This window comes from Pecten maximus, chromosome 12, assembly GCF_902652985.1.
Source record: "Pecten maximus chromosome 12, xPecMax1.1, whole genome shotgun sequence".
Classification (NCBI taxonomy): Eukaryota; Metazoa; Mollusca; class Bivalvia; order Pectinida; family Pectinidae; genus Pecten; species Pecten maximus.
In genome coordinates, this window is record NC_047026.1 from 40,287,694 (window position 1) to 40,304,716 (window position 17,023).

The 17,023-nt window shown below is 40.4% G+C and overlaps 1 protein-coding gene across 2 annotated transcripts in view; it reads left to right on the plus strand.

Annotated features, from left to right (window-relative positions):
- The window catches only part of LOC117340064 (anaphase-promoting complex subunit 4-like), a 126,517-nt gene that overhangs the window by 100,209 nt on the left and 9,285 nt on the right, over positions 1-17,023 (plus strand). The window lies entirely within an intron of this gene.

Sequence of the window (17,023 nt, forward strand, 5' to 3'; positions counted from 1 at the left end):
GGTGGGAGATAAATACCTGCGGTCATTGTCAGGTAAACTTACCTGCCTACCTTTAACCTTACCGGGATCTTAATTAAATACAGGTAGTTTGTCAGGTAAAACTGCCGTGATATAATGACTGTTGTTTTTATATATGTATGCTACATTTTAATCCCAATTTCCTGATTCACAGACGTGTTTTTTGTATATGGAGATATGAACAAAGGGAAATGAATAGCCCTGTCATCACACCTGACAAATTCTCACCTGCTTATTGATACTTACCTGAGACAACACCTGTACTTTTCACCTACAATAAAACTGAATTAACAATGTTTTATTTATGAATTAATATAAAAAATTAACAAAGGAGGATATTACTGAGAGGACAGTACTGTTTTATGTGTTAGAGTTTCTCCCCACCTGGACATAGATTAGGAAACAGGTTTGGGTACAATGTTTACCTGTGTACCGCCCAAACAATACAGCTATTTTTGTATGCATGTGTCTATTTCGTGAATTAATTTTATATTAAATAAGGTGAGCCTTACCTGAGTTCAGTGTTAATTAAGGTAAACAGGTGAGCATGTCTACCTGTTGTCACTAAAGCAATATTTTCTTGGCCTGTAATGACATTTAGATTAAATTTCACCCAGGTGGAAACAAAGACAGATCTGACACAAGCGTGATATGGTGAGAGGGTGAGAGGATGAGAGAGTGAGAGGGTGAGAGAGTGAGAGGGTGATATGATGATATGGTGATATGGTGTGAGGGTGAGAGGGTGATATGGTGAGAGGGTGATATGTTGAGAGGGTGAGAGGATGATATGGTGAGATGGTGATATGGTGAGAGGGTGATAGGGTGATATGGTGAGAGGGTGATATGGTGAGAGAGTGAGAGGGTGATATGGTGATATGGTGATATGGTGAGAGGGTGATATGGTGTTATGGTGAGAGGGTGATATGGTGAGAGGGTGATATGGTGATATGGTGAGAGGGTGATATGGTGAGAGGGTGATATGGTGATATGGTGAGAGGGTGATATGGTGATATGGTGAGAGAGTGAGAGGGTGATATGGTGAGAGGGTGAGAGGGGTGATATGGTGAGAGGGTGATATGGTGAGAGAGTGAGAGGGTGATATGGTGATATGGTGAGAGGGTGATATGGTGATATGGTGAGAGGGTGAGATGGTGAGAGGGTGATATGGTGAGAGGGTGATATGGTGATATGGTGAGAGGGTGATATGGTGAGAGAGTGAGAGGGTGATATGGTGAGAGGGTGATATGGTGAGAGAGTGAGAGGGTGATATGGTGAGAGGGTGAGATGGTGAGAGAGTGAGAGGGTGATATGGTGAGAAGGTGAGAGGGTGATATGGTGAGGAGTGGAAGTACAGTAATGGACATTTGGAGTTTATCTTCAAATGGACCATTAAAACAGGAAACAAACCTGAAAAATGCCAGGATGTAATTTTAATACTTTTTTCTTTGAATTATACAATTTTGAACATATTTATATGCATGTCAAATTTGATGGGAGAAGTAATTTGACTTCGTCCAAGTGTCCAGTGTAAACTTTTGTTTGTCTGGCAATCTTCTGCTAAAGATTTTGACAGATCTCTTTGATATACATTATTCTAAGAACTTTTTCTTATCGTTTATTTTTGCTGAAGTTATTCCCCTTTGTTTTTTCAGTAGTTGATTTCTTGTCCAGAGATATCCCCTACATTTTTGACCGATCTCTTTGAAACTTAGAACACATTATGAACATGATATAAATATGTTTCTACTGTTTCTATTCAAATATTTTGCAGAAGTTATTGCCCTTTGTTTATATCTAGTTCTTGAATTTTGTCCAGATATCCTCTTCTTTGTTTTTCTGTTGGTTTCTTTGAACTTGGTAGGTTTTATAATCATGATATCAACGTGTGTTTAATGAGTTAGAGACTTTTGATGGCTTCTTTTCCTCAAACTGTTAGAAAATTGAACATTGACTTTTGTAGTGAACGGTGTGTTTATGGAGACTTTTGATTACTTGTTTTAATGGGCTAATTACCAAACACGGGCTTATTACCAGACATGGACTTATTACCAGACATGGACTTATTACCAGACATGGACTTATTACCAGACATGGACTTATTACTAGACATGGACTTATTACCAGATATGGGCTTATTACTAGATATGGGCTTATTACCAGAAAATGACATATTACCAGACATGGACTTATTACCAGACATGGGCTTATTACCAGACAATGGCTTATTACCAGACATGGACTTATTACCAGACATGGGCTTATTACCAGACATGGGCTTATTACCAGACATTGGCTTATTACCAGACATGGACTTATTACCAGACATGGACTTATTACCAGGCATTGGCTTATTACCAGACATGGATAAATAAGGTAAGAATCCTTGCCTTTCTCAGTTAGCCTGGTCTGTATGTAGTTTCCCAGTTAGCCTGGTCGGTACGTAGTTTCCCAGTTAGCCTGGTCTGTAGTAGTTTCCCAGTTAGCCTGGTCTGTACGTAGTTTCCCAGTTAGCCTGGTCTGTACGTAGTTTCCCAGTTAGCCTGGTCTGTACGTAGTTTACCAGTTAGCCTGGTCTGTACGTAGTTTCCCAGTTAGCCTGGTCTGTACGTAGTTTCTCAGTTAGCCTGGTCGGTACGTAGTTTCCCAGTTAGCCTGGTCGGTACGTAGTTTACCAGTTAGCCTGGTCTGTACGTAGTTTCCCAGTTAGCCTGGTCTGTACAAAGTTTCCCAGTTTACCTGCTCTGTACGTAGTTTCCCAGTTAGCCTGGTCTGTACGTAGTTTACCAGTTAGCCTGGTCTGTACGTAGTTTCCCAGTTAGCCTGGTCTGTACGTAGTTTCTCAGTTAGCCTGGTCGGTACGTAGTTTCCCAGTTAGCCTGGTCGGTACGTAGTTTACCAGTTAGCCTGGTCTGTACGTAGTTTCCCAGTTAGCCTGGTCTGTACGTAGTTTACCAGTTAGCCTGGTCTGTACGTAGTTTCCCAGTTAGCCTGGTCTGTACGTAGTTTCCCAGTTAGCCTGGTCTGTACGTAGTTTCCCAGTTAGCCTGGTCTGTAGTAGTTTCCCAGTTAGCCTGGTCTGTACGTAGTTTCCCAGTTAGCCTGGTCTGTACGTAGTTTCCCAGTTAGCCTGGTCTGTACGTAGTTTCCCAGTTAGCCTGGTCTGTACGTAGTTTCCGCGTTAGTCTGGTCTGTACGTAGTTTCCCAGTTAACCTGGTCTGTACGTAGTTTCCCAGTTAGCCTGTTTATCTGTACGTAGTTTCCCAGTTAGCCTGGTCTGTACGTAGTTTCCCAGTTAGCCTGGTCTGTACGTAGTTTCCCAGTTAGCCTGGTCTGTAGTAGTTTCCCAGTTAGCCTGGTCTGTACGTAGTTTCCCAGTTAGCCTGGTCTGTACGTAGTTTCCCAGTTAGCCTGGTCTGTACGTAGTTTCCCAGTTAGCCTGGTCTGTACGTAGTTTCCGCGTTAGTCTGGTCTGTACGTAGTTTCCCAGTTAACCTGGTCTGTACGTAGTTTCCCAGTTAGCCTGTTTAATACGTAGTACTCGGGCAGGAAGCAAGGTACAAAGAATCATTGTAAGGAACCAGATGTAACACTTTTCCTTTGGTGTTTTTTTAGGTTGGCATGTAATAACATATCCAGGTTTAATAATCGATAACTTATGTGGGGTGCCGACTTGACTTTATAACTTTGAAATCAGATATCAGCGATCAGTCTTTATTGGGTGTTGTTGAGTACTAGCTTTCTCTGAGAGCGTGGGACTGGTCAAATATTACAAAAATCTATATTTGATCACAGATAGGTCAAGGTCAGGGATTTTTTTTTTTTTTTTTTTTTATTTCATTGACTGTGTAATGATAAAGAACACAAGAATCAAAGTATAAATAAGACAGTAGGGGTGTGAACAAGATTGGATTTACCTGGACCGTTACCTGGACTGTTACCTGGACCGTTACCTGGACCGTTATGATGTATAACCCTCCATGATATTAATCTCAACAATGAAGGGGAGGGGGAGGAGTGTAAACAAGATTGGGGGAGGGGGACGAGGGGAACTATAGGTTTCCTTCCTGTCTGTTTGTCCGTCCATCCATTCACTCATTTTCCGCACTTTTCTTAGCCATGCTTCAAGGTATGTTGGGGAAAGTTGGTATGTAAAGTCAGTATGAGTAGCTACAGATCAAGTTGGAGTTTCAGGGTTTTTGGCTCAAGGTCAAGGTTACTGTTACTATTTTTAGCAGGGACTGGTAAGGGACATCAGCTTGTAAATCTAGAGTCATTGTCCATAGTAAGACTTCTGATCCAATGATGAGGCCTTGTAAACATGATCAGTGCTTAGAGCTGATGATTTATTTTTTGTTATGTAGAGTTATGCCCCCTTTTGTTCCAGTGATATTCCTGCAAGTTTTAATTGCAGGTTTACAGGTCTAGTTTTAACATCTTATATAACATGCTAAAACACTCCTACATTTATAGCCATGAAACAACTTTATAGAAATAACTGATGCTCTCCTGAAATTGTCTTTTAGAGGGTTTAGAAGTAATAAATCTACCTACATGAAATTGGTCAGTACTTTAAAATTTACACCTGTCAAATAACCGTGTTTGTAATGACGAGTAACACCACTTGTCACAATTCCTGTGAAATACCTGTTGTCCGAACACCTGAAGAATACCTGTTGTCCGAACACCTGAAGAATACCTGTATATATAAAATGACTTGAGCTGTGATACCTATGTAATGGTATATATCACACGGCTGGCACTATAAACACCTCTTTGATGTCTGTAGCACCAGCCACTCAGGTGAGAATTGGTGTGAATTATGTATCCTAATTAGTATTTTTACCTATGGCCAGGATGGTCAGGCTTTTGTGCTGTAGTATGGTCGTCAGGATCAGAAGGCGTTCTGTGACTATAGCAAACAAAGTGATAACAGAATGCTGTCGCAAAAGTAATTTTCTACTTCCATCATCATTGATAATTCATTGGGCTGTTTGTATCAGTTTTTTACCTGTGACACACAGGTGAGTTAATGATACCTGTAATGCTATTGTTTGTGAAGATTTGGTGACCGAGGAAACCTTGGAATCTCCCCAATATGTCAGATATATTGCTGTCAGTAATTAATATAGTATTAACTGCTGTTGATTGGGTAACTGCATTTATCACATCCAATCTGTATCAGCCATCTGTTCCTTATTGGTTTCTCACCTGTACTCACCTGTACATTTTGGTTAACGATTACCTGTATTGATATCAATTCTTACTCATCCTGGTCCATGTGTTTAAACTTCATATAATCCTGGTCCAGGTGTGTAAACTTCATATAATCCTGGTCCAGGTGTTTAAACTTCATATAATCCTGGTCCATGTGTTTAAACTTCATATAATCCTGGTCCAGGTGTGTAAACTTATATAATCCTGGTCCAGGTGTGTAAACTTATATAATCCTGGTCCAGGTGTGTAAACTTTATATAATCCTGGTCCAGGTGTGTAAACTTTATATAATCCTGGTCCAGGTGTGTAAACTTATATAATCCTGGTCCAGGTGTGTAAACTTCATATAATCCTGGTCCAGGTGTTTAAACTTCATATAATCCTGGTCCAGGTGTGTAAACTTCATATAATCCTGGTCCAGGTGTGTAAACTTATATAATCCTGGTCCAGGTGTGTAAACTTCATATAATCCTGGTCCATGTGTTTAAACTTCATATAATCCTGGTCCAGGTGTGTAAACTTTATATAATCCTGGTCCAGGTGTGTAAACTTATATAATCCTGGTCCAGGTTTTTAAACTTCATATAATCCTGGTCCAGGTGTGTAAACTTCATATAATCCTGGTCCAGGTGTGTAAACTTTATATAATCCTGGTCCAGGTGTGTAAACTTTATATAATCCTGGTCCAGGTGTGTAAACTTTATATAATCCTGGTCCATGTGTTTAAACTTATATATGTTTAATCCTGGCCCAGGTGTTCATTTTTGACTATAAGGCTAATGTCAATTTTCAAGGTCACATAAGTTGGGCACAATTTGACCTTAGGTAAGTGCCAGTCTGAACAAACTCTGCACACTTACACTCCCTATCTCTTTGGCTGGGGTCAAGGTCACTTATCAAGGTCAATGCATAACCTGGCCATTAAATGACATCTTGTGTTAGACGTAATATCATCATTGTTATAGAAATTTGACTAATTTACTATTTTTATGTCAATCATGTTGATTTGGTGAAGGTCATTATATGAGGTCAAATTGAAAATCTAGCCAAACATGTGAGTAGATGTATTCATGTGATCTTGATTTTGATGATGTATCTATGTGTTATAATCTCAATGTTAAGCTAATAAGGATCGCCCACTGAAAGTTCAAAAGGCCGTTATAACGGACATTAAACCATTAATAATTATAATTTGATAAATCATCGGAAGTGAAGATATATGAGAGCACAATATCAAACTCTATATAGAACATGATGGTGTCAGTTGGTGCTTCCTGTTTACAGCTGAAAATGTAGCTAAGGACGCTGTGAAATGTCTGAAAGTAACTTCTAAGAGAAATACAACCTGAGAAGCACCAGAATAGTTTGAATTAATGAAAAATCATCATCATCATAAAAACAAAAACCAATAAATATTCTGCTGTGATTTTTTTTCTTAGATTTTTCTACTGTATGATACAATGCATCGTTTTAATAGACCACAATCCAACAGCCTTCTGTATCAGTTGGCTGTATCGCTTTGTCCACAAAAAGTTTGACCCAAACTGACCGGCCGTATGAGGCTACCCGGTGTAGTTCAGCTGGCCCCTTTTGGCCAAATAATGATGATATGTTTGTTTATTGTGGCTCAAGTATCAATGGAATTAGTAGGATTAATTGTTAATGGTCAAATCGGCTGGTCACCTTGTGTTCTGGACTGAGGTGACCGTACTCTAAACACCACCTCAAAAACTGACCAATACCCGGGGATGCCAGGACACGGGATTGACCACTTGACCACTAACAAAGGTGGCGGTCATTCCAATCATTGTATTTGTCTGACCCTCTGACTGAGACATGTTATTGATAGCTTTGGGAAATACATTTCAATTGTTTGATGAAAAATAAGTTGAATTGTAGACACGTCCAGCTATAACTGGACGCTGGTGTGACACAAGCTGACCCTTCAGACCAGTACCTGATATTGATCCGTCCTCAGGACAACCCTCCTCATCTTGGTTAAAAAAACCAGCTATTGTCCGTATTTTAAATATCGGTGACTCCTGACCCTGTTTGGGTGTCCATCTTTGTTAGCGGGACTGTCAACTCAGGACAATCGGTCAGTAAAAAACATTTCCTGAGGTATCAATAGCCCAGTAGTGGTCAAGCTTTTGTTTGATCAACAGAGGTATGGATGTGAAACTTGTAGCCCTCCGGTCAGAAAAAATATCCCTCAAGGTTTTCTTTAAGAAACGAGGTGGTCAGTTTTACAGACAAAAGAATTCTGGATGTGAAACTTCCAATAAAACTGACCTTTGTCCAGTCATAAAAATATTGTGGCTAAACTATGAAAATAAATACAACAAAGAAAGAAATTTTGGTTGACCACTGGTCAGTTTCAGTTATTTTCCCTCCATAAAATTTATCATAAAATCTTTTCAGGTAAATCTGATGATGATAGAAGTCTATTAAAGAACTGATCATGTTTGTAGCATTACTGTGTTGTTGTAATAAAAAAGGTTTTAAAAAATCTAATTTAAAATTTTGTAATTTTGTTCCAGGATCAAATTTCGATAGTAAATATTTGAGAAAAAAAACATTAATTAGATTTATTTTACAGATGAAATTGCAAAGAAAATATGAGATAAAATTTGATTTTAAACGGTATCATTCCTGTCAGTCTGAATACTGACATCTAAAATGACACATTGAACAGTAATTGGGATGACTAACCTGGGTGGTTTAGATGTGAAATAAAAATCTTTTGTTCATAAATGGAGATAAATGGTTTGTAGTATATTTTAATGTGCTGCATTAATCCATTTAAAAGTATAATATACATACAAACAGCTGACGTCTGGTACAAATGGCCCATTTCTGATACAAACGACACAAATCTCGGCTGGGTAATTTACCCTACAAAGTGATCATTTGAACTCACTACTTATCATTTAGTCATTGTAGTTTTTGAGAATAAGAAAATATAACTTGTCAGATCTGTCATTCCTAAGGTACAGATTGAGTGTGTTGTGGATAACTCGTTAAACTGTTGGTAAGAATAATAAAGTATGACACTCTTTGGTTTCAGTGTGATGGTAGGAAGATATCAAAATATCTTACATTAGTAAACAGAGGATAATAAAATATCTTACATTAGTAAACAGAGGATAATAAAATATCTTACATTAGTAAACAGAGGATAATTAAATATCTTACATTAGTAAACAGGATCATAAAATATCTTACATTAGTAAACAGAGGATATTAAAATATCTTACATTAGTAAACAGAGGATGTTAAAATATCTTACATTAGTAAACAGAGGATAATAAATATCTTACATTAGTAAACAGAGGATATTAAAATATCTTACATTAGTAAACAGAGGATAATAAAATATCTTACATTAGTAAACAGAGGATATTAAAATATCTTACATTAGTAAACAGAGGATAATAAAATATCTTACATTAGTAAACAGAGGATAATAAAATATCTTACATTAGTAAACAGAGGATATTAAAATGTCTGACATTAATTAACAGAGGATATTAAAATGTCTGACATTAATTAACAGAGGATATTAAAATGTCTGACATTAATTAACAGAGGATATTAAAATGTCTGACATTAATTAACAGAGGATGTTAAAATGTCTGACATTAATTAACAGAGGATATTAAAATATCCTTTAAATTTGATTTAAAATCTTATAATTGTAAGATTTAATTTAAAATGATATCACCTTAAAATTTATTACTGTGACGTGTAGTTACGGTTTGGTACGGTATATTACTGTGACGTGTAGTTACGGTTTGGTACGGTATATTACTGTGACGTGTAGTTACGGTTTGGTACGGTATATCACTGTGACGTGTAGTTACGGTTTGGTACGGTATATTACTGTGACGTGTAGTTATGGTTTGGTACGGTATATTACTGTGACGTGTAGTTACGGTTTGGTACGGTATATTACTATGACGTGTAGTTACGGTTTGGTACGGTATATTACTGTGACGTGTAGTTACGGTTTGGTACGGTATGTTACTGTGACGTGTAGGTACGGTTTGGTACGGTATATTACTGTGACGTGTAGTTACGGTTTGGTACGGTATATCACTGTGACGTGTAGTTATGGTTTGGTACGGTATATTACTGTGACGTGTAGTTACGGTTTGGTACGGTATATTACTATGACGTGTAGTTACGGTTTGGTACGGTATATTACTGTGACGTGTAGTTACGGTTTGGTACGGTATATTACTGTGACGTGTAGTTACGGTTTGGTACGGTATATAACTGTGACGTGTAGTTACGGTTTGGTACGGTATATCACTGTGACGTGTAGTTACGGTTTGGTACGGTATATTACTGTGACGTGTAGTTACGGTTTGGTACGGTATATTACTGTGACGTGTAGTTACGGTTTGGTACGGTATATTACTGTGACTTGTAGTTACGGTTTGGTACGGTATATTACTGTGACGTGTAGTTACGGTTTGTTACGGTATATTACTGTGACGTGTAGTTACGGTTTGTACGTTATGTTACTGTGACGTGTAGTTACGGTTTGGTACAGTATATTACTGTGCCGTGTAGTAACGGTTTGGTACGGTTTGTTACTGTGACGTGTAGATACAGTTTGGTACGCTATATCACTGTGACGTGTAGTTACGGTTTGGTACGGTATGTCACTGTGACGTGTAGTTACGGTTTGGTACGCTATATCACTGTGACGTGTAGTTACGGTTTGGTACGGTATATAACTGTGACGTGTAGTTACGGTTTGGTACGGTATGTTACTGTGACGTGTAGTTACGGTTTGGTACGGTATGTCACTGTGACGTGTAGTTACGGTTTGGTATGCTATATCACTGTGACGAGTAGTTACGGTTTGGTACGGTATATCACTGTGACGTGTAGTTACGGTTTGGTACGGTATATTACTGTGACGTGTAGTTACGGTTTGGTACGGTATCTTACTGTGACGTGTAGTTACGGTTTGGTACGGTATATCACTGTGACGTGTAGTTACGGTTTGGTACGGTACATAACTGTGAAGTGTAGTTACGGTTTGGTACGGTATATCACTGTGACATGTAGTTACGGTTTGGTACGGTATATTACTGTGACGTGTAGTTACGGTTTGGTACGGTATATTACTGTGACGTGTAGATACGGTTTGGTACGGTATATTACTGTGACGTGTAGTTACGGTTTGGTACGGTATATTACTGTGACGTGTAGTTACGGTTTGGTACGGTATATTACTGTGACGTGTAGTTACGGTTTGGTACGGTATCTTACTGTGACGTGTAGTTACGGTTTGGTACGGTATATCACTGTGACGTGTAGTTACGGTTTGGTACGGTACATAACTGTGAAGTGTAGTTACGGTTTGGTACGGTATATCACTGTGACGTGTAGTTACGGTTTGGTACGGTATATTACTGTGACGTGTAGATACAGTTTGGTACGGTATATTACTGTGACGTGTAGTTACGGTTTGGTACGGTATATTACTGTGACGTGTAGATACGGTTTGGTACGGTATATTACTGTGACGTGTAGTTACGGTTTGGTACGGTATATTACTGTGACGTGTAGTTACGGTTTGGTACAGTATATCACTGTGACGTGTAGTTACGGTTTGGTACGGTACATAACTGAAGTGTAGTTACTGTTTGGTACGGTATATCACTGTGACGTGTAGTTACGGTTTGGTACGGTACATAACTGTGACGTGTAGTTACGGTTTGGTACGGTATATTACTGTGACGTGTAGTTACGGTTTGGTACGGTACATAACTGTGACGTGTAGTTACGGTTTGGTACGGTATGTTACTGTGACGTGTAGTTACGGTTTGGTACGGTATATTACTGTGACGTGTAGTTACGGTTTGGTACGGTATATTACTGTGACGTGTAGTTATGGTTTGGTACGGTATATCACTGACGTGTAGTTACGGTTTGGTACGGTATATTACTGTGACGCGTAGTTACGGTTTGGTACGGTATGTTACTGTGACGTGTAGTTACGGTTTGGTACGGTATGTTACTGTGACGTGTAGTTACGGTTTGGTACGGTATATTACTGTGACGTGTAGTTACGGTTTGGTACGGTATATTACTGTGACGTGTAGTTACGGTTTGGTACGGTATGTTACTGTGACGTGTAGTTACGGTTTGGTACGGTATATTACTGTGACGTGTAGGTACGGTTTCTACTTCTACAGTGTATTGTATTTTGTTTGAACAATTCTACTTGTTACATTTCTATATTCTGTACATTTTGATACATTTTGGTATGTAGCTCCAAAGAGATTTTAATCAAACACTTCATACTAGTCTCATTGATACAATTTCACAAATGAGTTTTAAGATTGAGACAAAACTGGCCGCTGAAAAAAAGTTCTGATTTTGACCAGTAGATGACCTCAAAAGAAACGTATTGTCCTCAAAAAGAACCACAGTGGCCTGAGCTGACCGGTGCAGCATCAGTGACCTAGTTTGACCTTAACTAAGCTTTGACCTTGACTAAAACTATTGGTCAGCTGTGGCCGTAGATGACCAGTGCAGTCCCATTTGCTAATTCTGTATACAGTACTGCAAACATCTGTCATTAAGACCCAAAACAATGACCAGTGCAAATCATTTTCTGACCAGTAGTTATTCTGGCCACTGGTCATCAGATGTCCACTCAAATTTATGAATATGTAATTACCCTGATCAAGTCCGAGGATTACCATTGTATACAGCACACTTTGAAGCTGTCGCCATCGGACATGTAGAGTGGACAATGGTCAAATAATCCATGTCTCAATTTGAATTAGGTCTGAACTGACCATGCATATACTTCTATCAATATTAATGATAAAGTCTTTTTTCAGTATACTGAGCTAAAATATTCTTGGTGTACACTCTCCAAGGGAAGTTTTTACTTTAATAATTACTGTTACCAGTGGAACCCTCTTAATAAGGGGGAACTTTAGATAAATCAAGCTGCAGATGATGAAAAATGCTAAAACATCCAAATAGAAATTTCTGTAAACGTTGATGGTCTTGCATAGTGATATTTTGAAGTATCATGTGATATCCATATCCCAGTAGAGGGGATGTAGTCCAATATGTTATCCCAGTAGAGGGGATGTAGTCCAATATCCCAGTAGAGGGGATGTAGTCCAATATCCCAGTAGAGGGGATGTAGTCCAATATCCCAGTAGAGGGGATGTAGTCCAATATCCCAGTAGAGGGGATGTAGTCCAATATGTTATCCCAGTAGAGGGGATGTAGTACAATATGTTATCCCAGTAGAGGGGATGTAGTCCAATATCCCAGTAGAGGGGATGTAGTCCAATATCCCAGTAGAGGGGATGTAGTCCAATATCCCAGTAGAGGGGATGTAGTCCAATATCCCAGTAGAGGGGATGTAGTCCAATATGTTACCCCAGTAGAGGAGATGTAGTCCAATATCCCAGTAGAGGGGATGTAGTCCAATATCCCAGTAGAGGGGATGTAGTCCAATATCCCAGTAGAGGGGATGTAGTCCAATATCCCAGTAGAGGGGATGTAGTCTAATATGTTATCTCAGTAGAGGGGATGTAGTCCAATATCTGTTTTACCTGGGAAGAGATTCTCCCTAGCTGAGCAGGTAGGAAGTATCTTGTGTTTTACCAGGGTGGGGATTCTCCCTAGCCGAGCGGTAGGAAGTATCTTGTGTTTTACCAGGGTGGGGATTCTCCCTAGCCGAGCGGTAGAAAGTATCTTGTGTTTTACCAGGGTGGAGGTTCTCCCTAGCCGAGCGGTAGGAAGTATCTTGTGTTTTACCAGGGTAGAGATTCTCCCTAGCCGAGCTGGTAGGAAGTATCGTGTGTTTTACCTGGGTAGAGATTCTCCCTGGCTGAGCGGGTAGGAAGTATCTTGTGTTTTACCAGGGTATAGATTCTCCCTAGCCGAGCGGTAGTAAGTGTCGTGTGTTTTACCAGGGTGGAGATTCTCCCTAGCTGAGCGGGTAGGAAGTATCTTGTGTTTTACCTGGGTAGAGATTCTCCCTGGCTGAGCGGGTAGGAAGTATCATGTGTTTTACCAGGGTAGAGATTCTCCCTGGCCGAGCGGGTAGGAAGTATCGTGTGTTTTACCAGGGTAAAGATTCTCCCTAGCTGAGCGGGTAGGAAGTATCTTGTGTTTTACCAGGGTAGAGATTCTCCCTGGCCGAGCTGGTAGGAAGTATCCTGTGTTTTACCTTGGTAGAGATTCTCCCTGGCCGAGCGGGTAGGAAGTATCCTGTGTTTTACCTGGGTAGAGATCCTCCCTAGCCGAGCGGGTAGGAAGTATCTTGTGTTTTACCAGGGTAGAGATTCTCCCTAGCCGAGCGGGTAGGAAGTATCGTGTGTTTTACCAGGGTGGAGATTCTCCCTAGCTGAGCGGGTAGAAAGTACAGTGCAACTTCCGAAAACCGAACCTTCTAAAAACCGAACACCTCTGAATACCGAACGAATTGTCATTGTACGGAATTGGTCCTTCTTTATTATAGTATTAAAAAACTTCCAAATACCGATCCCTCTGAATTCCGAACACCGGACTGATTTTGTGTCCGGTTCCTGTTAAAATATACCAAAAATTACTTCTGAAAACCGGCCTTACCTGAGCGATTATGACACGAGGTCAGGCCAGTCAACCGTGAAACAACAACTGTGACGGGTATTGTGTGAAGCCTTATTGTCTCGGGACCTACGTAGGTGATTTGTACAGGTATCCAATATATATCCCAAGGGGGGCATTATGACGGAAGGCCTAGTGTATAATCAACACGACAATTATGAAACAATGCCACACTTCATTGAAGCGCGTCGGTTCGTTTATCTTCTCAATGCAAGTAGAGCTAGAAGCCTGAGTTTCGCATTTAATTTAAATGAGGCCCAAAAGGGGTTGTTTTCGTAAAGAAGCCGTGATGTTTTTTTAGACAACAGCGATGTCGGAAATACGACCAGTATCATCTGATCAATTGTAATTGATATTGAAACAAAACATCTTCACACCCTTTAATATTATTTGATGTGTAAAATATTCCGTATCGGACTATTGGCCCCATCCACATGACGAAGCTTCACCGGATGTAACAAAATGTAGGCCGATCATAAAGTGTAGTTGTACATGTGAAAATACTGTTTAAAACTATTGTTATAGTCATTTGCCTTTCTTATATATTCTGCAATATAAACATTGATTAACTTTCATAATATGCATATTATTCAGACAATCCAAATTGTCTAAGTATGAACGTGCCGTTTTGTAATCGGGTGCATTCTAATAAAACATCGTCCAACCAATTATATCCGGAATTTGACCGGTCATTTTTCGATCAACTTCTCCAAACCGAACCCTCTATAAACCGAACAAATAGTCATGTCCCATGCATGTTCGGTTTATAGAGGTTCCACTGTATCGTGTTTTACCTTGGTAGAGATTCTCCCTAGCTGAGCGGGTAGGAAGTATCTTGTGTTTTACCAGGGTAGAGATTCTCCCTAGCTGAGCGGATAGAAAGTATCGTGTTTTATCTGGGTAGAGATTCTCCCTAGCTGAGCGGGTAGGAAGTATCTTGTGTTTTACCAGGGTAGAGATTCTCCCTAGCTGAGCGGGTAGAAAGTATCGTGTTTTATCTGGGTAGAGATTCTCCCTAGCTGAGCGGGTAGGAAGTATCTTGTGTTTTACCAGGGTAGAGATTCTCCCTAGCCAAGCGGGTAGGAAGTATCGTGTGTTTTACCAGGGTGGAGATTCTCCCTAGCTGAGCTGGTAGGAAGTATCCTGTGTTTTACCTTGGTAGAGATTCTCCCTGGCCGAGCGGGTAGGAAGTATCGTGTGTTTTACCAGGGTAGAGATTCTCCCTAGCCGAGCGGGTAGGAAGTATCGTGTGTTTTACCAGGGTAGAGATTCTCCCTAGCTGAGCGGGTAGAAAGTATCGTGTTTTATCTGGGTAGAGATTCTCCCTAGCTGAGCGGGTAGGAAGTATCGTGTGTTTTACCAGGGTAGAGATTCTCCCTAGCTGAGCGGGTAGGAAGTATCCTGTGTTTTACCAGGGTAGAGATTCTCCCTAGCTGAGCGGGTAGGAAGTATCTTGTGTTTTACCAGGGTAGAGATTCTCCCTAGCTGAGCGGGTAGAAAGTATCGTGTTTTATCTGGGTAGAGATTCTCCCTAGCTGAGCGGGTAGGAAGTATCTTGTGTTTTACCAGGGTAGAGATTCTCCCTAGCTGAGCGGGTAGAAAGTATCGTGTTTTATCTGGGTAGAGATTCTCCCTGGCTGAGCGGGTAGTAAGTGTCGTGTGTTTTACCTGGGTGACATAATAACGCAGCATGATACCACACCAGGTGTGCTGCAGAGATGACCACCAGACCAGCCTGCTACAGAGATGACCACCAGATCAGTGATTACATGTCTGCTGTCTTGTCCACACTTGACCATTCTAATCCCACCCACTCACATAAAGATGTCTGATTTATTGTGAGGTTCCAATTGTAGAAGATGAGTAGTTATGTGAGGGAAGATTCACCTGGAATCCCACCTTTACTCAAATGTCCATTACGACTGGACAATGCCGTGTCATACTACAAAGGGACATCCCTAAGTAGCTGTCTGTGCACTATGACAAAGTAGCTACATGGCCTCTAAGGTCAAGCGACACCCAGCCAAGGTCATGTGACCTTTCGGACAGGTCATGTGACGGGTCACTCCCGGGGATACAAATTATTGTGATTCGTAGACGACAGCTGTAAAATAAGTCATAAAACGTTGAATCCTTTTGTTAATGGATTAAAAGATGATATTTGTGTCCGAAAATTAACTGTCCATCCTCTGGTCTTACTGCGGTATTGCATTGATAGGGTCGCATATGGAGATGACCAACACGACATGAAGATGACCACAGGTATTGTCCAGTGGCCAAATGTTGATGGTTGTTTAGGTTCTTAGGTGATGTCCAGTTCAGTGGCTAAAGAAGATTGACACATGTTCTACTATGTATAGGAGTTTAAATCCTCATTAGTATTTCCTTACATTCCGTACCAGATTTTACAGTTGTTGTCCCCAATTTCTCTATTTCTCTGAATTTATATCAGATTTGTGAAACCTTCCTCTTTGTTATCAAGTTTTTGATTCTGTTTCCTATTAATTCAGTTCCTCATGTAATACCTTTTTTTGACTTGTCAAGGATTTTTTCTTTCAATTCTACTTTAAAAAGGCTACTAAGATAGTAGGAACAAGATATACACAATACGATGTACGTGGGAGCTAGACCTGTAATTTTGGATTTGTTAAATAAAGACTGTAAAACATTGGAAAACTCTGAGAAAAGAAATCTCTTAAAATTGACCCCCACAACATTGAGAAAGGAACTCTTTTATTCAACTCCCACAATTAGCAATTGAACCCTAGATAGATTTTCAGGAATTAGGTTTCATCAAAGTTTCTGATTGTCTGGTCTTGAACTACAGGCCTAGGGCTGTTTTACTCCCCCATCCAACCCCACATCCCCCATCCCCCATCCCCCATCCCACGTCCCACCCCACATCTCACATCCCAACCCACATCATCCACCTCACATCTCACATCCCCATCCCACCCACACCTCACATCTCACGTCCCAACCCACACCTCATATCCCCATCCCATCCTACACCTCACATCCCCATCCCACCCCACACCTCGCATCCTACGTCCCACCCCACACCTCACACCCCACCTCCCACCCTACTTCCCACCCCACACCTTCCACCCCACCTCCCACCCCACATCCTGACATCCCCCATTCCACCCC